This window comes from Triturus cristatus, chromosome 8 (genome assembly GCF_964204655.1).
Source record: "Triturus cristatus chromosome 8, aTriCri1.1, whole genome shotgun sequence".
Lineage (NCBI taxonomy): Eukaryota > Metazoa > Chordata > Amphibia > Caudata > Salamandridae > Triturus > Triturus cristatus.
In genome coordinates, this window is record NC_140591.1 from 1,372,359,290 (window position 1) to 1,372,385,593 (window position 26,304).

Below are 26,304 nucleotides of genomic sequence, written 5' to 3' on the forward strand. Positions count from 1 at the left end.
ACTGAAAGCAGCATAGGCCATGACAATCAACAAATTCCCACCAGTTGTAAGAAAAGTGCTATTTCTCCAGCTTTTAAGCTATTTAAGACACAAGTCAGCCAAAGCATGTGGCAGGGACCATGGATCTGATCAACAAAAACATTTCAATTGGTGCTAATTCATGTCCTTGCTGGCAAGTAAAGTTGGAGTTTGGTGCAATTCCATTTTACCAAAGTATTTTGAAAGCAAGATTGCTTGTGAATATTTGTTCTGTGTCATTTTGTGATGATGTGCTCTGCTAGTGTTTACGCTGCTATAATTTTGTTCTGCATTATTGCAATTTGATGTTGTGTTGTGTTACATTCTCTTTTGAATGTTTTTTTGTATTGCATCCTGTTATATTTTATTTACTTTAGATATTACAACAAAAGCTCCAACACTACCAGCCAAAACCAGTACATGCCTTTTAGAAGTGGGATTGCTGGTTGGTTAAGGTATGCACCCAGGCAAGGACCACCCCTCTAGTCATGGTAAGCTAGAAACACTCTGGAAGATAACCTGTGCTCACCCTCTGGTAGCTTGGCACAGAGCAGCCAGGCTTATCTAAAGAGGAAATGTGTAAAGTAATTGTAATACACACACACACACAGTAACCCAATAAATAAACCAAATTAAACTACATACCGGTTTACAAAAATTGATCATTATATTATAAACAAAGCAATACCAAAATAACAAAAATCCAATGAGTAAAAGTCACAATATTCAATTTTAACAAAATGAATGCAGTGAAGAGCTCAGAAGTAAGGAGCACTAAAAAGGTTACTTAAGGTCTTGCTGTACCGAGGTGAAGTTAAAATTTGGGCCTACAGGACGCACGCAGGCTCCGGTGAACAAAGTACCTTTCTTAGTCGCAAGCAACAAAATGCGTCTATATGGAGCTCCAGAGGCGCAGAATCTGTTGATCTTTTCCACGCAATGAAGGTGATACAGCAGTTCTAAAGACAGGTACTGGAGTTGAGAGGCATTGACCGATGAGCTGAATACTGCACAGCAATCGAGGGGATGCCTTGATCACACGAAGCTGCAGTGGCGGTGATACGCTGTCCGATGCGCCAATCTCTCAGGGCAAAGCACTGGTTGTAATGTGATGCGCCGATTCTACTCCTGCAACCAGGTCGATGCACGGGATTGGCTACATGAAGGCATGAGATGCATTGATTTTGTAGCAATACAGCTGTAGCACCCACCTCTGAGGTCCAGAACTGGAGAGACACCTCAGGCACTGGTAGGACTTGCAGATGGCAGAGTCCAGCAGCAACAGCAGAATTGTGAGAAGTCTTTTGTGTCTCTGGGACTTCAGAAAACAGGAGGCAAGCCAACAAGCCCTTGGAGATCACTTTGGAGGGAAGACAGAGTTCAATTCTGTTTCAGTAGAGTTAGAGAGCAGCAGGCAGGTTGGCAGCAAACAGAACAGTAGTCCTTCTAGAAAATCAGTCCAGTTGAGTCCTTTGGGCAGCACAGCAGTTTTTCTGACAGAAGTCCAGTTCAAGATGCAGAAGTGTCAGATTTTTTGTGGTCAAAGACCCAGTACTTACTCCCAAAAGTGCCTTTGATGTAGGGGGTGATTTCAAAGAAGCTCTCTGAAGTGCAAAAGATCTTTTTCAACCCAGTCCTGTCTGCCAGGCTATCAGTGGGAGACAATCAGTCCTTTGTGTGAGGGCAGGATACAACGTATTCAGTCTAAGTGTGAGACACCTCTCCGTCTTCCTGTCGAGAAAGGCTATCAGTGAGCAGATGAATGAAAATGTATTCCCTGTCACACCCAGACCTTCCTGTGTTGTGACTGTTTATAGGGAATGCACAAAGTGTAGCTGTCACCCAGCCCAGATGTATATTGGAGGCACGCTGACAGGCACAAAGAGTTGTAAGTAAAAGAACGATGCATTTAACCCAGATCGTTTGACTGGTGGAGAATGTCTGCAGTGTCAGCATTCCGTCCATCATTTGTTTGCTGTAACACTTTTCGCCCTAAGTGGGATGGGTATGCCCAGACGTGGGTCCCTTGCTCACTGTGCCACTAAATTCAAGCTAGCCTGGCTGATGAAGGGTGACATACCCTGAAACCGGTCCCAGGATGCTTGTTTCCAGTCCAGGGAGGACCTGGCCTGGAAGTTCGGTCTGGACTGTTCCCATGGGGCACAGGGTCAAGACTGATTTGCATACAGCTGGGTCCAAAATGGGGTGGTGTAGTGGGCAAAAGAACGATGGATTTAACCCAGATCGTTTGACTGGGGGAGAATGTCTGCAGTGTCAGCATTCCGTCCATCATTTGTTTGCTGTAACACTTTTCGCCCTAAGTGGGATGGGTATGCCCAGACGTGGGTCCCTTGCTCACTGTGCCACTAAATTCAAGCTAGCCTGGCTGAAGAAGGGTGACATACCCTGAAACCGGTCCCAGGATGCTTGTTTCCAGTCCAGGGAGGACCTGGCCTGGCAGTTCGGTCTGGACTGTTCCCATGGGGCACAGGGTCAAGACTGATTTGCATACAGCTGGGTCCAAAATGGGGTGGTGTAGTGGGCAAAAGAACGATGTATTTAACCCAGATCGTTTGACTGGGGGAGAATGTCTGCATTGTCAGCATTCCGTCCATCATTTGTTTGCTGTAACACTTTTCGCCCTAAGTGGGATGGGTATGCCCAGACGTGGGTCCCTTGCTCACTGTTCCACTGGATTCAAGCTAGCCTGGCTGAAGAAGGGTGACATACCCTGAAACCGTCCCAGGATGCTTGTTTCCGGTCCAGGGAGGACCTGGCCTGGCAGTTCGGCCTGGACTGTTCCCATGGGGCACAGGATCAAGACTGATTTGCATACGGCTGGGTCCAAACTGGGGTGGCATAGTGGGCAAAAGAACGATGGATTTAACCCAGATCATTTGACTGGGGGAGAATGTCTGCATTGTCAGCATTCCGTCCATCATTCATTTGCTGTAACACATTATTAAAAAGGCATTTCCAAAATAGTAATGTGAAATCCACAGGATTTATCATTACCATTCTAAACATACCAAACATGAAAAAGTTACTCCTTTCTGAATAGGAATTACAATTTAAAAGTATATAAGGGAATTTCCAATGCTAGCCTATGGGAGGAGTATGCCTTGCAGCAGTAAAAAATTAAATAGGCTGTTTGTCACTACCAAGACATGGAAAACACAAGATTGCATGTCCTACCTTTGATTTACACAGCACCCTGTCCATAGGTATACTTTAGGGTGACCTATGTGTAATAAAATGGGAGTTTAAGGCTTGGCAAATAGTATACCATGCCAAATCAAGGTGTCAGTAAGCTGCACACACCCTGCAGTGGCAGGCCTGACAAAGGATTGAAAGGCTACTTCTGTGTGTGGCACAATCAGTGCTGCAGGCCCACTAGTAGCATTTAATTTACAGGCCCTGGGTATATGGAATACCACTTCACGAGGGACTTACAAGTAAATTAAATAGGCAAACAGGTGAAAACCAATTATACCATGTTTAGAGGAGAGAGCACATGCACTTTAGCACTGGTTAGCAGTGGTAAAGTGCCCAGAGTCCACAAAAGGATCAGAAAAACAGCCGCAACAGCAGCCGCAACAGAAGCCGCAACAACAGCTGAAACAACAGCAGCAACAACAGCAGCAACAACAGCCAACAATAGTAGTTGTTCCTCCTGAAGTAGGGGCAGTTCAGGAAATCGAGCTTCCTGCAGACGAAGAGGAGCAAGCCACTCTTTCAGAAGATCCATTGTCTTCCAGATCCCCAGCAAGGAAAAGGAGGGTTAGTCCATCAACTTCTTCTTCAAGCCCCGCTTCTGATGCTCTAGATGCCACTTGGAATCCACTAGCTCAGTCTGAGAGTGATGCACACCACAAGACAAGGCTAGTGAAAAGGAAGGTTCCAGAAAGCCTTAGAGTTATGGAGGTAGATGTAGAAGAGGGGGATGATGATGATGACGAGCCAGTCATCACGAACATCACTCCTGGCCCAGATGAGATGGAGACCAACATTATTACCCTATCCAAAATTGCTGCAAGGGATGTAGCACGGATACCACCAAGATAGGTAACACCAGCTCCAGCTTCCATATTTGCATTTGCTAAGGCCCGGGCAGGGACCTACATCAAGCTCAACCACCACCTCAGTAGGTAGTGATACTGTAAGTGCACAGAGTCAAATCTCACGCCCACCCTCAAGTTCATCTGGCATTGAAAGTGGCACCTCCAGCAGCACCAGAAAGTACACCTCCCGTTCGGTTACCAGTACGGGGGAGAACATTGCTATATGCTCAATTTGTATAGGCAGGGTAAGATTGGTACAACCTATGGTACCGGAGGCCCAACAAGTCATCTTAAAAAACACATCATCCAGTGGGAGGCTCAATCAATCAATCAATCACGGCATTTGTAAAGCGCGCTACTCACCCGGGAGGGTCTCAAGGCGCTGGGGGAAGGGGAAAAGTTACTGCTCCAACAGCCAGGTCTTGAGCTGCTTCCTGAAGGAGAGATGGTCTTGGGTTCGCCGAAGGTGGGTGGGGAGGGAGTTCCAAGTCTTGGCTGCCAGGTAGGAGAAGGATCTTCCTCCGGTGGTGGCTCTGCGGATGCGTGGAACGGTGGCGAGGGCGTGGCTGATCGATCGTAGCTGGCGGGTGGGCGCGTAGAAGGTCATGCGGTCGTTGAGGTACTTGGGGCCCAGGTCGTGGAGAGCCTTGTGTGCGTGGGTGAGGAGTCTGAACGTGATTCTCTTGCTGACGGGGAGCCAGTGCAGGTCTCTCAGGTGTCCGGTGATGTGGCTGTGTCGGGGGATGTCCAGGATGAGTCGTGCGGAGGCGTTCTGGATGCGTTGGAGTCTTTTTTGAAGTTTGGCTGTGGTTCCGGCATAGAGGGTGTTCCCGTAGTCCAGTCGGCTGGTGACGAGTGCTTGGGTGACGGTCTTCCTGGTTTCGGTGGGGATCCATCTGAAGATCTTGCGGAGCATGCGGAGGTTGATGAAGCACGAGGATGTGACGGCGTTGGCTTGTCTGGTCATCGAGAGGGAGGAGTCCAGGATGAAGCCCAGGTTGCGTGCGTGGTCTGTTGGTTTGGGAGCGGTGCCCAGGGCCGGGGGCCACCAGGAGTCGTCCCAGGCGGAGGGTGATGATCCCAGGATGAGGACCTCCGTCTTGTCTGAGTTCAGTTTGAGGCGTCTGTTCCTCATCCAGTCGGCGACGTCTTTCATCCCTTCGTGTAGGTTGGCTCTGGCGGTGGTGGGGTCGTTGGTGAGGGAGAGGATCAGCTGGGTGTCGTCGGCGTAGGAGATGATGTTGAGGTTGTGTTGGCATGCGATGGCTGCGAGGGGGCTCATGTAGATGTTGAAGAGGGTTGGACTGAGTGAAGATCCTTGTGGTACGCCGCAGATGACTTTGGTGTCCTCGGATCTGAAGGGGGGGAGGCGGACTCTCTGGGTTCTTCCGGCGAGGAACAAGATGATCCATTCCAGTGCTTTCTCTCGGATTCCAATGTTGCTGAGGTGCTTCACTAGGGTGCGGTGGCAGACAGTGTCGAACGCCGCAGAGAGGTCCAGGAGGATGAGGGCCGCTGTTTCCCCGTTGTCGATCAGGGTTCTGATGTCGTCGGTGGCTGCGATCAGGGCGGTCTCGGTGCTGTGGTTGGCCCGAAACCCGGACTGCGAGGGGTCGAGGGAGCCGTTTGTCTCGAGGAAGGCGGCAAGCTGTCTGTTGATGGTCTTCTCGATGACTTTGACCGGAAAAGGAAGGAGCGAGATGGGACGGTAGTTCTTGAGGTCGGTGGGGTCTGCCGTTGGTTTCTTCAGGAGGGCGGTCAGCTCGGCGTGTTTCCAGCTCTCCGGGAAGGTGGCGGTGTGGAAGGAGTAGTTGATGATGTCCCAGAGATGGGGTGCGATGATGGCGTCGGCTTTGTTGAAGACGTGGTGTGGGCAGGGGTCGGTTGGAGATCCGGAGTGGATGGAGTTCATCATGCGGGTGGTGTCTTCGGTGCTGATCGGGGTCCAGTTGCAGAGGGTGGTGGTGGTGGTGGGCGTTGGTTCGGTGGTAGGGTGTGTTGTCTGTGCGTCGAAGCTGTTGTGTATGTCAGCGATCTTGCGGTGGAAGAACGAGGCGAGTGAGTTGCAGAGGTCTTGCGAGGGAGTGATGTTGTTGTATCCGGCGCTGGGGTTGGAGAACTCTTTGACGATGCTGAAGAGTTCCTTGCTGTCGTGGGCGTTGTTGTCAAGTCGTTCTTTGAGTGCCGACTTCTTGGTGGCGCGGATCAGCTGATGATGTTTTCGGGTGGCGTGCTTGAGGGCGGTCCTGTTGTCTGTGGTCTGGTCATGCCGCCAGGCTTTCTCGAGGGTGCAGCAGTTTTTCTTGGATTCCTTGAGTTCGTTGGTGAACCAGGGGGTTTTCTTGCTGCCGGGTCTGCTGGGAGGGTTCTTTAGTGGTGCGAGGTCATCGGCGCAGGCGGTCAGCCACTTGGTGAGGTTGCTGGCTGCTTCGTTGGGGTCCGTTGTGCTGGCGGGAGTGTTCTGGCTGAGGGAGGCGGTGAGCTGCTCGGCGGTGATCTTGCTCCAGCTCCGGCGGGGGGCCTGTTGCGGGTGGTGGTGGGTCGTAGTTCTTCTGAAGCTGAAGTGGACGCAGCTGTGGTCGGTCCAGTGGAGTCCGGTGGAGTGGCTGAAGGAGATGTGCTTGCTGGATGAGAAGACGGGGTCAAGCGTGTGGGTGGCGTAGTGGGTGGGGGTGTTCACCAGTTGCTTGAGTCCGAGGTTGGCGAGGTTGTCCAGCAGGGTGGTGGTGTTCCTGTCGTTGTTGTTCTCCAGGTGGAAGTTGAGGTCCCCTAGGAGGATGTAGTCAGCGGAGGGGAGGGCGTATGGGCTGATGAAGTCTGCGATGTCTTTGCTGAATTGTGTGCGTGGTCCCGGGGGTCTGTAGATGAGGGTGCCTCAGAGGGTGGTCTTGGGGTCAGTGTGTATCTGGAAGTGCAGGTGTTCGGCGGCGGTGAAGGTTTCGTCGGAGTTAGTCGAGATGCGGATGGTGTTCTTGTGTATGATGGCGATGCCTCCTCCCGTCTGGTTGATGCGGTCCTTCCGGGTGATCTTCTATCCGTCCGGGATGGCTGTGGCGATGTCGGGCGCTGAGGAGGCGTTCATCCAGGTTTCGGTAAGGAAGGCGACATCAGGTGCTGTCGTGTCGAGTAGGTCCCAGAGTTCCACGGCGTGCCTGTGGACAGAGCGGGTTTTGAGCAGGATGCACTTCAGGTGGTTGCTGCTGGTGCTCGACTTGGTGGTGCAGGTCCGGTAGCAGGTGAATCGGCAGGCTTGGCAGGCATAGGGTCCGTGGGTGCGTCTCGGGGTGGCTCGGTAGCAGGCAGGGTTCTGGCCGGCATTGAGTGTGTAGAGAGTGGCGGCGTCGTAGGTCCGTCGGGTAGTCTTGCATCGGCGGGGGCCAGGGGTTCCGGCACTGGGCGCGGTCCAGGCGTGGACGGGCGCAGACGGGCTTGCCTTTGGCGCGCCTTCGGTGCACAATTGCCGCTCTCGCTGCGCGTGACCGCTGCGCGTCTGCGCGGTCGCCATTTATGGCTAAGTGGGAGGGAGGAGCAGCTGGGAGGCGGGAGCGGGGAGGACACAAAAAGGGGCGTGGCCGTGAGGACGACGGCGAAAACCGGAGAGCGGGGCAGACACAACAATCACCTAAAATCACAACAGTTTTGCACAAAAACAATTACAAAATGCAGAGATAACAGAAAGGAACTAGAACACAGCTGGGGGACAGTGCGAGGCAGGCAGAGGGCAAAACGAGTCTGCGAGCAGCAGCAGGGCACACGAGGGGGCTCACACAGCTGGGGGCCGTGCGGCGCGGGGGTGTCCTTATGCTTACAAAAAAGTTAAACTGCACCCATTGCCGTTGGTGGGGATGAAGAAGTAGAAGAAGATGTGATCGCGGTGGTAGGTGAACAACAGGGAGACATTTCTAGCACTGACCCACCGCCCACATCCTCAGCAACATCTCAGTGGCACCGTAGTAAGAGTCAGGCTGAGCTTGAGACACCAAGGCAACAGAGTACTGCAATGAAGAAAAGTGCATTGTTGAGCCTAACTGGGTTCAAGAAGACAGCTGCGCCACAAAGGAAAATATTCCAGCCTACCATTGACATCATGCTTAGGTCGGATGGGCAGTACAAACGCAACCACCCAATGGCACGTTTGTGCAATGCAAAGATGGCAAAAATGTTAGCGCTGGACCTTCTCCCTTTTTCTTTTGTGGAAGAGGTGGGTTTCCTTGAATTTGTGTCAGCCATCTGCCATAAATGGAAGGTTCCCAGCCGGTGTTATTTCGCCAGAGTTGCTGTTCCAGCACTACATCACGATGTGCTGGAATTGCTTAGACAAGCTTTGCAGCAGAGTGCTGTTCACAATATCCACCTGACAACAGACATGTGGACCAGTTGCCAAGCCACTGATTACATGTGCATCACTGCACACTGGATATCTTTTGTGGGGGTTAGAGGAAAGATATCTGAAGCAGGTCTTGTTGGCAGTGCTGAGATTTTTAATGCTACTCAAAAACATGCAACTGTAGCCAGGTTCGCCATGGAGAAATCTCATACTGCTGCAAACATTTTGGAAGAGTTTAACAGTAAGGTCTTTGAATGGCTGCGCCCAAGAGGGTTTAACATTGGTTTTGTTGCCATGGATAATGACAGTAATGTGCTTAAGGCCATGGAGGATGGTGCCTATTTCAGAGTCTCGTGTTTGGCGCACTGCATTAACATTATTGTTCAAGACTCTGAAAAAAGAAGCCATAGTCAACAACTTACTGACCACCTGCCGAAGAATATGCACACATTTCAGCCATTCTTTTAAAGCCCGGAAGCAGCTGTGGATCATTCAACGTCAAAGCACTCATCCAGGAGCTGGCAACACATTGGAACTCAACTTATTACATGCTTGACCGTCTGTTTGAGCAGTACAGACCAATCAATGAATATGTCATGCAAAGAGGGGATACTACTCTGAGAGGCATGACCCTTCAGATGGACCAATGGTGCCTAGTTAAATGCCTGACAGAGATGCTTCTTCCTTTCAAGGTCTTCACACGTTAAGTCAGCAAGGAGGACTGTACTATGGGCCAAGCTATCCCATTGTTGCACATGCTACAGCAACAGCTGAAGGAGGTGTCTCAAGCGTACATAGGTGTGGAGGAAAAAAAAGAAGCATGTGAGTTGGTGGAAAGCTTATTCCGTCGCTTAGCTGGAAATACAAGGGTGCAAACTAAGATTGTGTCAGGACAACATTACATTTGTGCCACAATTCTGGATCCACGGTACAAATCAGCACTGAACAGTAAGACATTAATTCCTTTTTCAGAAGTGGACGTTGCCCGGTACAAAAGTTAGATAGCTGAGGTAGCTAGTCACTTTGAAAATGAACGGCTGGCAATTAAAGGCCCGCTACTCAAACCCACAACAAGTACTGCAGCAGGGCGTCTGGCGTTAAGTTCCACTTCAGAGCCTAAGGACAGTGCGTTTGTCTCAGAGCGGTCACCAATGCTATCGACAACAACAGCAAGAACCAGATCATCAGCCCCAATAAAATCTGCACAGGACTGGTATTTACAGCAAGGGCTTGCTAGCTCCTGTGCTGATGCAAAGACAAAAGAGGCCAAACAAACTGTAGCACAATGAACATGGAGCGGATGGTCCAGGCCTATCTGGATGACCCAAAAGAGGTCTACATTGATCAAAATCCATTGCGGTATTGGTATGGGTAAAGGAACCAATGGTCAGTGCTGAGCAGGCTGGCTATAAACTATCTGGCTTGCCCTGTCACAAGTGTCTCTTCAGAACGTGTTTTCAGTGCTGCTGGTGCCATTGTAACAGTAAAAAGGACCAGTCTCTTGCCCAAAAATGTGGAGAGGTTAACCATGATCAAAATGAATCAGCACTTTCTACCACTGAATTACACAATACATGAATCAATGCAGGAAGATGAGGACAGCAACTTAGGTGACGGAAGTAGTGTGTCAGATGATGATGACCTACTTCTGGTTGAACCCCCAGAGTTTGAGGATGAGCTATACTTCCCTGACAAGTAGGCTTGAACTTCTTACTATCTTCCTCCCTTATTTACTTTTATTTGTGTGTGTCTGTCTTTCTGGTTAGAAACTTCGAATCACAACAAATCCATCTCCACCGTGTTCTAATCTTTTTATTGCCATATTGCAGTTGCAGCTTTCTGCATTTCACTGAAGTCCACTCCTCCGAGTCGTGCTCCTCCATCCTCCTGACTCGCCCTAAATCCATTTCCCTCAAGACAGATAATGATTGGATGTATAATAGAAGAAAAAAGAAAATGTTGCCTCGTTGAGTCCCTCCAAAATAACTAAGTGGAACATGATGACTACTATAGCTATCCTCCTTTCCAAGCCGAGAGAGACTGCCCCTTAACTTAAGATGAGAAGGAACAGGTAATGAATGATGGCATGCATTGGACACTGACTGAGTGATTTGTGTTATTTTCGTTTGTTGTGCATGAAGTGAATTCATTGTGTACTATTATTTAATCTACATTCTAAAAGTAACTCAAGTCAATGTTTTCCTTCTTGTTTTTTAATGACAAAATTGTACTTCTACTGCAGGACGATCCGTTGCATTTTGAATATGGAATGTGGACTCACTCTGTACACTGCACCCTGAGTTGGACAACACCATGATGATGACCACAGTGACATATATCTTCGCAGTCACTCATTAGGATCGGAGATGATTGATGGGATAAGTCAGGGCATTTTATGAGTGGCATAAAAGGTAAACAAGTCAACAACAACCACACCAGACCTACATGTCTGTGTAGTGGTGGATATTTTTCCATCTACAATTACAGGTCGGACCAATTCCCACCCACCAAAAAAAGGATTAAAAAGGGGCAATCAAACAGGGTCTTTAAGTTAGCGGCAGGCTCTTCAGTTTTCCCTCTCCAGGACCTTGACCCTCTTCTTCAGCTCCTCTAGTCTTGCATTCTGGAGGAGCAAGTGGCACGTATATGCCCTGCAGTTGCATCCACGGGGGGGGGGCAGCAGTGCTAGATTTTGAAGCGCGGCAGCAGGTGTCTGCCTGACCGCGGCGCCGTACAGCTGGAGGGCCTGGCTGGGGCCCAGGGCATTGGAGGAGGCTGCAGCTGCTGCCTCCTCCTCCTCCGCCAGAACCACCAGCCGCCGGTATTAGCTATATCAAGAAAGAAATAAAGACTATTACCAATACTCTAAGCAAAACAGTAACACAAAATTAATTCAACACATAGTGGCACAGTAGCACTAGCAAGCACAGTGCATAACATTTGTGGTTTGTATCTGTCCTCCCACTTCCTCGGCCTCTAACATTTGTGGGAGTTTCAGGTATTATACTTGCACTATGGACTCGAGTACACAGTACACCAGTCTTCTTCTTCTCTCTTGTTTAGCGAAATTACATAACCTTGTTGTAGCCGGCATGCCAGCTCAGTCAGCTTGCGCCCAAGACAAACATACTTGAGTCATGACGCAGACTCACGTTCATTTTATTTACTACTGTCTGCAGGTGGGGAAGCTAGTATTTTTGTATTACGGGTGGCACTGGCCATACTCTCTCCGTTACATCAAGGGTAACTTCTCAATTTCACTTTCACCCTGCCCTGACTACTACAAAAAGGCAGATGATATCTGATCCAATGATCATTGATTATATATGGGATGACATGAGGTACTTTGTTTTGCTTGATTGTGTAACTAGCCGATAGGCCACCCATGGTAGGCTGGCTGACAGAGTCATAAATAAATTGTCATAGGTAGGGAGTGGTCCTCGGAGTCGGAGGAAGGCGCTTGACAATGATAACTACATACATACACAATATATATATGCTGTGCTTGCAAAATACTGTGAGTCAAGGGAGTATTCTGAAAATACAACTGATATTCTCCTCGGCTTTCCTACTCTGGCACAGTTTCTTTTATATTCTCTTCAAACTAAGACTCTACATCCAGTGAAAGTCTCCACCTATGCAATCTATGATGAATACATCCAGGCATCCGTTCATTCAAAGTAAAAGTCTATCATTCTTCTTAATCTCTCAACAAACCTTAGTTTGTTTTACCAACCACAAAAAGTTATTCTTTTTTTCAAACCACCACCCATGCGTCCTTCCTTGCTTGCCTTTGCTTTGAGTTTGACCCAAACACCACTAACGATTCTTGCTATCCATCCATACAGTTTCACTCATCCAGGCAGGCATCTTTTCTTTCAGCTTCCACCCATCCTTCAACCACCCATGCATCTGATTCCTATCAGCCACCTATGCATGCTTCCGACGTATCCTTCTCTGACAGTCATATTACATCTCGCCCGTCCTTCCTCATTCCACCCTTCTTTCCCTTTTCGTTCAACACATCCAGCAAGGTCATCTGATCTGACTTTTAGTCTTCTCCATGAAATTTTCACTGCTGAGTTGAAGTCAGATAGAAAAGGCCATTGGTTACTCAACTTCCACGGCTAATGCTATTGCTAATGCTAAGTAAAGGGTGTCTTCTTCAACCGTTGTTCACTATAACTTCATACTTACTAAGTCTAACAGTACAGTGAGTGTACACTCTTGCAGCGAGTGTAATGTCAATAAGTAAGGAATATACCTTACCACCGCCTGCCACTGCTGCTGGCTCACCCCCTGTAGCTCCTGCAGGTACCGCATCTCCTGCTCCCTCTGAAATGGTCGCGTCGCCATCGCCACTGGCCCCGGCACTGGTGGTCGGTAGCACACCTGGAAAAAACATTACACATTTTTTAGATGCCATATACACCTCCCCCTATTTATTCTTTTTCACTAGCAAGATTGAAAAAAAGGTAATACATACATACAACATACATCACTAGTACAAATCGGGTACTAGAGTAGACACTACTCTAGTCTACTCTTTGCTAAGTTAGCCTGAGCCATGCAACCATTTTAGCTTTGTGTCTTTTGTGCACATTACCTCACAGCTTGTTGTGTAAGACGCCTTTGAGTCCACATGAGCTCATACTGCTATTGTCTGAGCGCTGCGTACAAGAGGTCGAAAAACAAGCCACTTTGTTATGGAGTTCTGGTCAGTCCGAATTGCTTAGCCATAACATGCTACACTTTTTGGCATGACTGAGAAATGCTTGCATTATACTGTCTAACGCGCACCATTTTTCTCATAACAAGCGGAAGATTCCCTTCTACGAACCAGAGCTTTGCAGAGCTTATGATGTAACCAAAACTTCTAGGTTCTAAGGTGAGGGGTCCCCCAGAATTCGCTCAGAGATCTTTTGTCTTCTATGGACTTGTAGTTGTAACAATGTTTATTGTTTTAATCTTATGCATTTTGCTGTTGGTACTGGCTCGTATACTGCATTATAGAACAATGTACAGAGCTTGTTAGTTGAAAATAAACATTTTGAACTTACATAGACTCTGTGGTATTTGGTGTGGACTTACACAAATGAGTGAGCGAAAGGGTGTGCATTGCTTCCGCGAGTCTGAGAGGTCAGGAGTGTTATGTTCTGGGTTGTCTAATCATATCTTCAGGGTGTGCGGGGAGCTAATGAGACACTATAGCTAGTCGGTCAGGGCAATGTGGGTTTAACTTCTGACTAAGGTGTGAGGAAGGTCCAACCTCCCATCACCAACATCCTATTTTCTTGTGCATAGTTCTGTGTGTGCAAAATCCCTTCAACAGTAGTATGTACTATCCTATCAAAAATAGTAATATATCTGGTTGGGCATTTTGTTGGTGGGAATTTTCGAAAAGCCTCAAGATTAAGAAGACTAGAAGAGGACAACCCAAAGGACTGGACTCAGTGGCTAGAGCTATTGGGGAATCTGAGTTTTATTGAAAACCTTTTGAATAAAGAGTGGCCAACCGGGCAAGCATAGTTACAGACAGACTAATAGTAGTAGTACAGAGAGTCAGAGCAGAGGCAGTTAGCGGCAGGGATAACAAGAATTTAGAAACAGATAGTCTAGTTCGAAGAAGATTTTGTACAAAATAGAATTAGGAAACAGAAATGTTAGTTTGGAGAAAATTAGGTGCAGTAAATGTTAGGAAAATATCATTACTAATATTAACCACTGGAGGACTTACTGAGGCCAGCAGCAGCGCCTCGGTGGAGGAGCGGCCATGGCCCTGGGAGGCATCTTGTTCTTGTTGTGCCGCCAACTCTGCCCCCGTCTTCTTGCCCCTGGTGCTGATCATGTAAGATATAATAAAGAAAGAGACAAACATTAATTATTGGTGTGAAACAAATAAAATATTTTAAAAAATGCTCAAAAAACATTTTAGGAAACAACAATTGCAATAAAATTGACCTATCTAATCTGATCGACTAGTAGTACTGCGGGATTCACGGACCGTCTACTTATTATTTATGAACACTAATCCAGTGCTCCATTCTGATTCCAGAATACTAACTAAGCCTAAGTACCACCTGACCTAGCCCACCTATTCCAGACAGGTCGATTGTTCACTAAGTCTGCATTTCCATTTACTTTAGCCCTCAAAATGCATAGATGGAGGACACATGCATAAATGTTTGCATACACCAAATTGTTGGTTGGTTGCTGCTTATGTTCTGCTAGTGATATTGATAAGCCTATTACCACTCACTAAACAAACTACAAAAGATTCTACCAAGGACTGGGGTAAGCAGCACTCTGCAGCACGTGACGTGACAGAGGATGCGTCACGCAGACCACTAAAAAATTACCAACTAATACTAATGAGTAACTAAACCTATCAATCCATCACTATCTCTTCTTAGTGGCAAGAGGACAAAGGAAGGACTAGAGTCTCTCTAGCATTACCTAACTTAAGTTCTGTAAAGTTAACTCTTACATAATCAGGCCAAGCGAGCGCAAAGTTGCAAACAAGAAAGCTTAGTAGCGCCGAGCACTTAAACGTAATTTACCTGCAATGTAAGCAGCAGCATTCTTGCTGTTCAGAAAAAATATATATTCGCAATATATAACACAGAGCAGAAGAAAACAAAGTAGTAATATTAAAAAGCTACTCACCAAGCCCCGGGACCTCCACTCCTAGCAGGTCCAGCAGGTCCTGCTCCTGGTCCAGGATATCGGACCACCGGTGCGTCAGCTGGGTATCGGTGCGCCGGACACCAGCAAAACACTGCCTGGCGCACCTTTACCCACCGCTGGCGACGCTCCCGGAGCCCGTACCCGGACCCAGGCCTGCCGCTTGCTGCTAGGGTTAAGGGGAGGTGGCGCTGCCCATAAAAAACAAGTGGGGCCGCCTCACCAAATAGGGCCCGTGCCTGCACCCCTTGTGGGTGCCGCCTTCCGCCGGGAAGGCGGCTGCGGCTGCGGGCAGCCTTTCCCTTGTTGCCCTGGCTGTTATCTACCTTGGGCATGGTTCTGGGACTTGGGGGTGGGGAAAAGAAAAGGGAGGAATTAGAAAAGTAAGTAAAAGAAATGAAAAAAGCAAGTTATAGAAAAAGAGTGAAAAAGTAGTAGAAAAAGTCACAAAAAAGTTTTAAAAAAACTCAAAATATAGATTCAGAAAAATAGAGAGCTAGTACATAAATAAAAAGATTTTTTTAAATGTGCAGAAACAAAGGATTGCAAAGATAGAGGGAGGATAGAAAAGCAGGCCCAGAACCATAGCAATAGAGTGAAAAACAAGATGGCCGCGCCCATTGCGACTGCATGGGCAAGTTCGCGCCATATTTACCCCCGAGCACCTGCGAACACCTAATGCACATTCCCGAACAGGGAATACTCTTTTTTTTAAAAAATGTTTTTTTTTTTAATTGAAACTGATTGGTGTCATGCATATTCAAAATTCGAAATACAAAATATAGAATAGCGAAACCCAGAGATATCTCATAGAGCATACCCCGCTTTCGACGGCTGATATGGACAAAATAGTTAATTTACAGTTTTCCATAATCAAAAGACAAACATTTTTTAACAGATTATTCAAAAAATGTCCCCCCAATTTTTTTTATAATTTTCTTCCCCCCCAATCCTCAAAGCATAGCTTCGCTCACTTATCTTTACTCTGCGCATTTTGAATAGCCATTCATGCATGGATGAAGTCTGATTTGTACGCCAGTTTTGAAGTAACAACGATCTGGCAACTGCCATGCAAATATAAACCAATTTAGCGAATGATTCAGATAAATTGAGGTGCGGATCGAAACCATAAAGCATCAGTTTTACATTTGAAGATATCCGAATATGACAATTAGAACTTAAGAAAGCAAAAATGTCTTCCCAGAATGCTTTTACCATACAACAATCAATTATTACGTGAGTCCAATTAGCTGGGGCGAAGTTCAAACATCGGAAACAATTCGGTATATAGTTACTGTACATTTTGGCTATTGCCGCCGGGGTACGATACAAAAGCCATTTTCCCAAAAATAACATTCTGCGCCAGTTAGCTCCCCTTAATGTGGAGAAATTAAACTTATTAATGGTTCGCCACGTATTCAATGACAAAACATGATTTTCTTGTTCCCGCCATTTTTTGACAGCTTCAGAGCCCAGATCGCTTTGTCTGGACTGAGCTAAGCAGCGCTTCCACTCTCCGGGTTTCCTTGTCGAAGTATTATTAAAAAAAAGATCATTGTTTAATGAAGAAATCTGAGTAAACGATGTGGGAGCATACTGCTGCAGGGATTGATAAATTTTAGTATAAGACCCGGCTAACAAAAAATGTCCTGAAATTAATAATCGCATCTCCGGCGGGGTTATCCACCTTGTATGTTGTAGAGAATTGCACACTTTGCTAAATCCAGCTTTAGTCCAATGACCCATCAAATCAGAGCCAGCCACCCGCCCACTAAATGAGAGTAGATTAATCAATAAAGAGGAAGAATTAAACAGAGAGAGAGAGAATATCTTCTAAGCATGGCCGTACGCTTCCTGAAAAAACAGGCAATTATTTTATACCTAACCAGTTTGGGAGATTTAGGAATTTGAAGAGGGGAAGATATTTGACTTTCCGAAAAAATTAAATCAAAGAAAAAACTAATGAATACGTTAGAATTTGGAATTGGGACTTTAAATCGGGTCAAATACTGAGCAAAGTAAGCACTATAAAATTCTCTAATATTCGGTAGTGCGAGGCCTCCATTGTCTAATTCCTCATAGAGAGTGTTCAGCGCAATACGAGGCGTTTTATGTGCCCACAAAAAGCGCAAAAATATAGATTCAATTTTAGTAAAAAATGTGCCCGAAAGAAAGCAAGGAATCGTTGAGAAGAAAAAATTAAACAACGGTAAAATTGAAATTTTTATCAAAGCAACTCTGCCCAAAATTGATAACGGTAATTTATTCCAGCGAGTGAGCATTGAGCCAACTTTTTGAAGAAGGGGATCAAAATTGAGACTATAGAGATCCTTAACTGAAGCTGTAAAAAAAAACCCAAGATATCTTTTAGATTTATTATTGATACAGCCCCTTAACTCCGGATATAATTCAGGATTATGATTGCCACAGACCAGTATTTCTGTCTTCTTTTTGTTAATACGATAGCCCAGTCTCAAATTCCTCAAAAAGCTGAAATGCTCGAACTTGTGACTGCAAATCGGATTTAATAAGTAGCATAATATCATCAGCGTAAAGTTTTATCTTTGACATTAATGGAGTCGGAGGCGAGATCTCTGCACACCTCCGAATTGCAATTGCAAGGGGTTCGATAAAAAAAGCAAAAAGAATCGGTGATAAGGGACAACCCTGACGTGTTCCCCGATTAACTGAGACTGATCCTACCGTTTGTGAGTTAATAATAATATTTGCTTTTGCACCCGTGTAAAGATTCCGAATAAAATTAATAATAATTAATGGAATATGAAAATGTTGCAAAATAATTAAAAGTGTCTCCCAGACAACCAAATCAAAAGCTTTTTCCGCATCAAATAACAGAATTAATGCTGGAATCCTCTGTGTCTGAAAGTAATCTAGGGCTTCCGACAAATAATGGGTATTAGTCATCAATTGTCTACTGGCAATAAACCCATTTTGATCTTCATGAATCAGATCCGTGGCAATATGATTAAATCGAATAGCGAGTAGTTTAGTGACGATCTTATAGTCCGAGTTTAAAAGGGTGATGGGGCGATATGAATTAGGATCCCTAGCATCCTTCCCCTTCTTCAGAAAGCTGACCACGGTACCCTCGCGGAACGAGTCTGGGATAGAGGCTCCTGCCAACATAGAATTAAGCAGTTGTAGAAAAATGTCGGGAAAGGCAGGGAAAAAAACGTAAAAAAATTCCACGGGTAATCCATCTGGGCCGGAAGCTTTCCCTGATGGAAGTTCTTTCACTACCGACTCTACCTCTTCCAAAGAAAATCCACTTGCCATATTTAATTGCTCGGATTGGGAGAGGGAAGGAATCACAGCCTTCCTCAAAAAAACATTACATTTTTGCTGGTCTATTTCATGCTGATGGCTATATATTTTTTGATAATGGCAGTGCATTATCTTACCTATCCCACCCGAGTCAGTTGTGTATTGATTAGTAACTGGACAAATTAAACCCCAAATTAAATTGGAGGCTACTTGTTCTTTAGCCTGCCAGGCCAAAAATCTACCCGTAAAATTGCTTTCTTCGTAGACTTTCTGGTATTGACTACGAAAAGACGCCTCTCCTTGCTCAAATAAATATGTACTGAATTCACGTTTAGCTTCATTTAATTGATCTTTAATATTTCTAGAGGGATTTTGTTGTCTTAGAGCACTAAGAACCTGTATACGATGTTCAAATGAGTTTTTTATAGCCCTAACAGTGATCGATGTGGCGGCATCTTTCCCAATAATGATTCCACGAATAAAAGCTTTTAAGGCGTCCCAAATAATACTGAGAGGGGCGGTGCTAGTATTACGAATTATAAATTCTCTAATCACGACTTTTCATTCGGAGACCCATTTTTCATCATTGAGATTTATTTAAATCCCATCTTTTAGGAGACCTTCTAATATCCCCGAGAATAAATTCCCTGATGAGCATAGCGTGGTCGGAAAATACATTGTGCACCATATTATAATAACCTAGCCTAAGATTACGTGAGGCTAGAAAAAAGTCAATACGAGATGAAGACTTAAATCTACCCGAGCAGCAAGTATATACTTTTTTAGAGGGATTATCTAAACGCCAATGATCAGAGAGATCCAATAATCTTTTATAGTTAGAAATAGTCTGGGAAACTTTAGGTTTGAGTTGTTTTTTTGATTGAGACGTTGAGTCCAGTTAGGGATCCATCAAGACGTTAAAGTCGCCACCAACCACAATGTCCCCTGACACAATTAATAAGGATTGGAACATATCTTCAAACATATTGGAATCATCATCATGTTGCCCGGGTTGTGGCTGGATGCCTACTTGGGCTCCGGTAGCCGCCCGCCGACCAGATAAGGCTTGTGCTATCCATTCTTGCCTTTTGCTTAACACCAGATCATTAGGCAGTCATGCCTTGGACATCTATGATCTGCTGGTCAGGGAAAGCCCTTTATGCCTCCTACTGACCGAAACCTGGTTGGGTGAGGCGTCTAACCCGGACATCTTCGCCGCCATTCCTCCGGCCTATAACATCTTCCGGCAGGATAGGGTCAAGGGTAGGGGAGGGGGAGTAGCGGTGGTGGTGAAGAAGAGTGTCTCCTGCTCTCTCCTCCCCCTGAATCCTCTCTGTGGTTCTGAGGCTCTTGCTTTCTCGCTTAGATTGTCCCCGCACCAAGCATTGAAAGGGCTACTGGTATACAGGCCTCCAGGTCCTGTGGGTTCCTTTTTTGAGGACCTGCAGATGGCCGTTTCCGATCTGGCCCTGTCCACACAGCACTGCCTGTTGGCGGGTGACTTTAATTTCCATCTGGATGTGGAGGACGACTCAGATGCACTCAGATTGAAGGACATTACATCTCCGCTGGGTCTCGCGCCCTTTGTCACGGGTTCCACCCATGAGCGGGGTCATACTCTGGACCAAGTGTTTTCTTCGATTCCTCTTGTTGACATCGATACTGTGCCCGTGCTATGGACGGATCACAGGTTGATTAAGTTTTCTATACCGGAGGTAGTGTTCCCACACAGCTACACCCCTATACAACCTAGTTCAGTCTCAAGGGCACTGCACAAAGTGACGCCTGAGATGCTGGCGCAGGCGCTGGTGGACCATCCGTGTTCCCTCACGGGCGATCTGGAGTGGGACACTGAGGCCCTGCAGTTTTGGCTGGCAGAAAGGCTGAACGGCCTTGCCCCTGCAGTTGCTTGTCGGTCCACGACCAAACGACTATCTGCGCCGTGGTTTACAGAGGCGCTTCGCCTGTCCCGCTGCCAGTGTAAGGTTGCGGAGAGGGCCTGGCGCTTCCAATATGACGGGGAGGCTAAACTAGCCTATAGGGCGGCGGTGAAAGTGTACCATCGTGACATCTTGTGTGCGAAGAAGGAATACTTGGCCAGGAGGATAGAGGTGTCTATGAACTCCTGTAAGGAGATCTTCACTGTGGTGAGGGAGTTCACGACCCTGAGATCCAACGTGCCCCTTCCAACGTCATCTGACACATGGGTCTGTGATCTTGCTAGCTTCTTCACTGAGACGATCAAGGCCATCCAGGCCTCCTTTCCGGAGAGGTATGGTGAGGGGGGGTGCAGCACTGGGGTGGGACCTGTTTTATCGTCCATGCCAGCTGCTGTGCTGGAGGAGTTCCCCGCTATCTCCAATGAAGCTTCCCTGATACTGCTAACCAACCTTAAATCTGGTTCGCCATTGGACCCCTGCCCGGCCAAATTTTTGGCCAGGGTGGCATCGGTGGTGAACCCATTGGTTAATCCTCTCCTTAACGCCTCCTTGAGGGAGGGAAGGGTCCCATGCGCCTGGAAGAGGGCGATGGTGAGCCCCCTCCTGAAGAAGCCTGGACTAGATGCCGAGGTGTTGGCCAATTATAGGCCAATCTCCCTTCTCCCGGCCCTAGCTAAGATCACGGAGAAGCATGTCCATGGCATCCTGTCGGGTTTCTTAGAAACCAACCATCTCCTGCATCCATCACAATCTGGGTTCCGTCCCAGTTTAAGTACTGAGACGGCACTGCTGGAAGTCTCGGAGGTCATCCGGGAGACGCTGGATGTAGGCGGCAAGGCCATGCTTGTCATGCTAGACCTGTCGGCGGCCTTTGACACCGTCCCCCATGAGGCGCTTCTCGCCAGGCTGTATGACATCGGTCTTAGGGGGACGGTGTTTAAATGGTTTACATCTTTTCTCGAGGGCCGCCGCCAAACAGTCTGGGTTTCCCAAAGCACCGCAGAGATGCCGCCATTGGGAGTCGGAGTTCCACAGGGATCTGTGTTGAGCCCGACTCTTTTCAATATCTTTATGGCCCCTCTGGTGGCATTGGTGGAGGCTTTCGGGGCCCAGATTGTATCCTACACAGATGACACTCAACTGCTCTTCACGTGCGGGAAGGATCAGGCATTCGATGCTGAGTGTATTCGGGGCTGTCTGGGGATGGTCTTTGACTGGTTCCAGCGGAACAGCCTCAAGGCCAACTCCAGCAAGTCAGAGGTCCTGTTCTTCGGATGCACCGCCGACCCTGAATGGCAGGTCTGGTGGCCTCTGGATATGTGTCCCCCTGCTCAGTCTTCTTTGGTCGCCAAAAACCTGGGAGTTAAGCTGGACAACAAGCTCACGTTAAGATCACATATCCTTGGTTTGGTCGGCACCTGTTTTGGCATTCTGAAGATGCTCCGCAAATTTCTATCATTGCTCTCTGAGGAGCACAGGCGGGTCACTGTTCAGGCTCTAATAGGCTCTAGACTGGACTACGCCAACGCCCTCTTTTTGGGGCTCCCGGATTACTTGGTCCAGCGCCTGCAGGTGGCGCAGAAAGTTGCGGCTCGCGCTATTTTTGGGCTCCATAGGCGAGTGGGGGCTTCTGGGTTGTTGCAGGCGCTGCATTGGTTGCCCATCCGGAAACGGATCATGTTTAAAACCTTGACCCTTATGCATAAAGCTCTGTTTGGCACAGGGGCAAAGTACCTGCAGCGGAGGTTGACTTTTTATCGCCCAGCCCGCTCTTTACGATCAGAAGCTTTATACCTGGCCTTGGTGCCACGTGTAAGGAAAGCCTGTATTGGGGGGCGTTCTTTTAGTTTGAAAGCCCCCCAGCTTTGGAACTCGCTGCCTTTGGTTCTACGCAGCACGTCTAATTTGCTTCTGTTTAGGAAGAGCCTTAAGACCTGGCTTTTTAATCTTTAGGTTTCTTTTCTTCTGACTTTTTCTGTTTTTTTTCTATGTTGTTATGTTATTCTCGCAAGCTGCAAGTGAAAAGCGCCGGACACTCTGTCGGAGTAGCCGTGCGCTATAGAAATGCTATATAACATAACATAACATAACATTTAGTGGGCCATAACAACTTACAAAAATAAAGGGTCTCTGTCTACTTTTGACTCTACATGAGACCCAGCACCAACCCCCTAAGCCTCCCTCTTCTGAATAAATAATTTCAGCAAGTATGTTCTTTTTTAAAAATAACGCCACGCCTCGTTTAGATTCGTCGCATGATGCAAAACACCGAAACGAAGCCCATGATTTGAACATTGAGAACTCATCTATCTGAAGAGAGGAAATATGAGTCTCCTGTAATAGAATTACGGAAGGATTTTCTGCCTTAATCCACATTTCCACAGCTCGCCTTTTCTTAATATTATTTAAACCATTAACATTAAGAGAAAACAATTTCAAACTCTCCTTATTGGACATTGAAATCTTAATTTAACTAATTGAAGGCAGTTATCATCAGACCTCCCCTTACCCATTGTAAACACTCTGGCACTTTGAATCAAAACATAAGTAAATAAACATAGCCTGACACCATCAACTTCATTTTTTGCTATAACCCACCCATCACCACCCTCAACCCGCCGAACCCAATTCTCCAGTGGCCCTACTTCCTCACCCTTCTCCGATGCGGACCACAGGAACCTACTCCACTTCATTAGGGTGACCTGTTGGAACCCTGGCCCCCTGGGTCCCCATACTCCTCATGCTCTATCCACCCCCCCAGCCATCCAAGTAATTAATCCCTATCAACGTAATGACCTATAATATCCTGTGGCCATATAAACAGCCATGAACCCCTCTATTCTAATTTGTTTGAGAAGCCGAGATCTCCTTAAGCAAATCATGTGCTGCTGCTATATCAGATATCATAAAGAATTTGCCTTTCACTAAGACTTTGAGCTTAGATTGTTGCGCTATCGTAGCTTGGGCCCCTTTGGCTTTAAACAACTGTAACATTTTGACAAACTCTTTTCTTCTCCGTGCAGCGGAGGCAGACATATCGGAGAAAATACGGCATTTAACAGTTTCGTTAACAAAGAATTGTCTTTGCTGAATCACCATAGAAAGAATAGTCTCTTTTATCCGTATGTCTGAGAAATTTAATAAAATTGTACGAGGAAGAGAGGAATTCAGAAAAGGCTGGGCAGGAACTCGATGTACTCGCGTAATTGTCAAGTCGCCCTCATGATTGGGGATCACTTTTTGTTTTAGAAAGGAGGTGGCCCATTGCAGCGTGCTGGATCCTTCAATGCCTTCCGGAACCCCCACGATGCGAAGGTTCGATCGACGATTATAGTTCTCCAAGTCATCCAATTTAGTTTCTAATGAACGTGTTGTAAAAGAAATCCTACTCGCTTCTTTTTTAACCTCATTCATTTGGTCCTCCAAATTAGAAATGCGAGTTTCGGCTTCTTGGAGACGGCCAGGGAATGTAGAGAAAAGGTCCTCCATTTTGTCCAATCGCTGATTGATTAAAGCCAACTCGGATTTTTGAAACCTCTTTAATTCGCGGACCTCATCAAGAATTATATCTTTTACTGACATCTGAATTCCCCCCACAGTCTCAGTGTCAAGATCCAGCAGAAGGCTAAGAGGTTTACCATTGGGGGCCAAGTCAGCAGAGGTATTTGATGGCATATCAGCCAAAGGTACAACCATATCCGTGTTATCCGAGATCAGAACCTCTTCCTGAGCGACGTCCGTATTTTTCACAAAGGATACCAGAGAATTTTCTTTGAGCAGAGATGTCAAAGTTGTTGGGGATGCCGAAGTGTTAGGCTTATGCAGTAAGTCTGGGGGTTGAGTAGTTGAGGAAAAGGAAGATATTTGAGCGGAGGTGCCCTGACAAGGTACTGCATTTTTTTTACCAAAAAGAGGAAATGGTTTAGCGCATTTTAGCACATCCATAAATCTATCTTGCCGAGATATGGCATCCTGAGTTAGGGGAGAGCGAACTACCTCTGCACTGTGAGAGTTCTCTAAATCCGGAATCGGAGTCGGAGTCGGAGATTCCGCAAAAGACTCCTCCAATTCCTCTGAGCTCCCAGTGCTTTCACTTTTTCCCTTTACGTCGCCTTTATCGCCCTTATCGCTGTTATCATTTTTATTTAATAGTTTGGCAGCGTTTTTTGTTTCTCTAGCCTGTATGCGGAGGGCTTTTGCCTTACGAGTGTTGAGTAACTTCCCCATACTGGTACAGGAGAGGCAGCAGTGAATTAAGTGATGCCTGGAGTTACTGGAATTCGACCTTTCCTCCTTTCCTCCTTCCGCCCCGAAGCCTCTATGCCTCTATGCCTCTGAGTGTACACGTCCCAACAATTGACGACTTTCAGCAGCAAATCTCCCAACGCTGCGGGGTCTGTAAATCTGTAAGCCACAGCAGCCAGCCAACCAGCCAGCAGCACTCCTTATCCCAAAACAAAAGGGGGGGCGAGACTCACCACATACAGTTCACCATGAACTACAGCCCTGGCGTCCGAAAACCAACGCTGAGCCGATGCAGAGCCCCACCTGACCGGTGCCTTCTCCAATGCCCTATCCCAGCTGCTACGAATTTGGGGACAGACAGAGGTGAATCCGCTCTACCGTGCTCTGCTGACAACTTGAGCCCGTAGAGATTATCGCTGTCATAAAAGCCGCATGTAATCAGCCGTGGTTGAGTCCAAGGGCCAATTAAATCACCAAAAACGCTTAGCGTCCACCGCCGCCGCCATCTGCATCAGCCGCCATCCGCCTCAGCTTCACAACCTTGAGGGGGGGGGAGGAGCCAGGAGTCAGAACCTCAGGTGTGTACGGAGGCGTGGAACTCCATCCCGAACAGGGAATACTCATCGCGAACGGGCGGGAGCACACAATACGCAACCCGGAACAGGAAATAAACAGGGCAAGCAGGTGAGACAAGTGAAAAACAAGATAACTGTGCCCATTAGCAACCGCATGGGCAAGTTAGAGATATATTTCCCCACGAGCAAGCAAAAACACATCGCGAACAGACGAGATAAGCAATTCCACGTGTTTGGGAAATTTCCACGTGCTCGCAGAGATATTTTACAATTTCGCATGAATTTGCGTAACGTGACTACGCAAATTCCGACCACCCTTAATTATTGCATGCTTGGCGTCGGTGAAGCTTTCTACCATCCAACTTGTACTCTTTTCTGGAAGTTGGATTTCCTCGGCAGGGCAAGAATGCCGGCTGGAGCCGAAGAGAGTATGACGCCATCAGATGCTGGTTGGCATTGGGCCCCTCAATCAGATATGTTGGTCAAGAGAATGATGTAGCAAGAGCTGTAGCAAAGTCAGACCCATCAGCGATGCTCCCTTGGTGGATCGGCTGGCAGGTTGCTCCTTGTCCCATGACTGTTCCTCATGCAAAAATGTAGCAATAACATTTCTTTGTCCCAGGGTTTTAGGTTTATGCAGAAGGAGTACTCTCCGACACCAGATACGGGTTTCAGGACCTCAGGAACAGCACTTGAGAGGCAGGACTCACTCCATATGGCCATGTCTGAACTGGGGTGGCAGAGTGGGCTAAAGAACGGTGATGGATCAAACCCAGATCTGTTGACTGGGTGTGAGTGTTTGATTGGTTCTGATGCTCCGTCCATCACCACCCCCTTTTGTACCGATCAGATGCTGGTTGGCATTGGGCCCCTCAATCAGATATGTTGGTCAAGAGAATGATGTAGCAAGAGCTGTAGCGAAGTCAGACCCATCGGCGATGCTCCCTTGGTGGATCGGCTGGCAGGTTGCTCCTGGTCCCATGACTGTTCCCCATGCAAAAATGTAGCAATAACATTTCTTTGTCCCAGGGTTTTAGGTTTATGCAGGAGGAGTACTCTCCTACGCCAGATACGGGTTTCAGGACCTCAGGAACAGCACTTGGGAGTCAGGACTCACTCCAACAGAAGCCAACAAGAGGGTTACAGGGAGGTTGAGATGCAACTGGTCA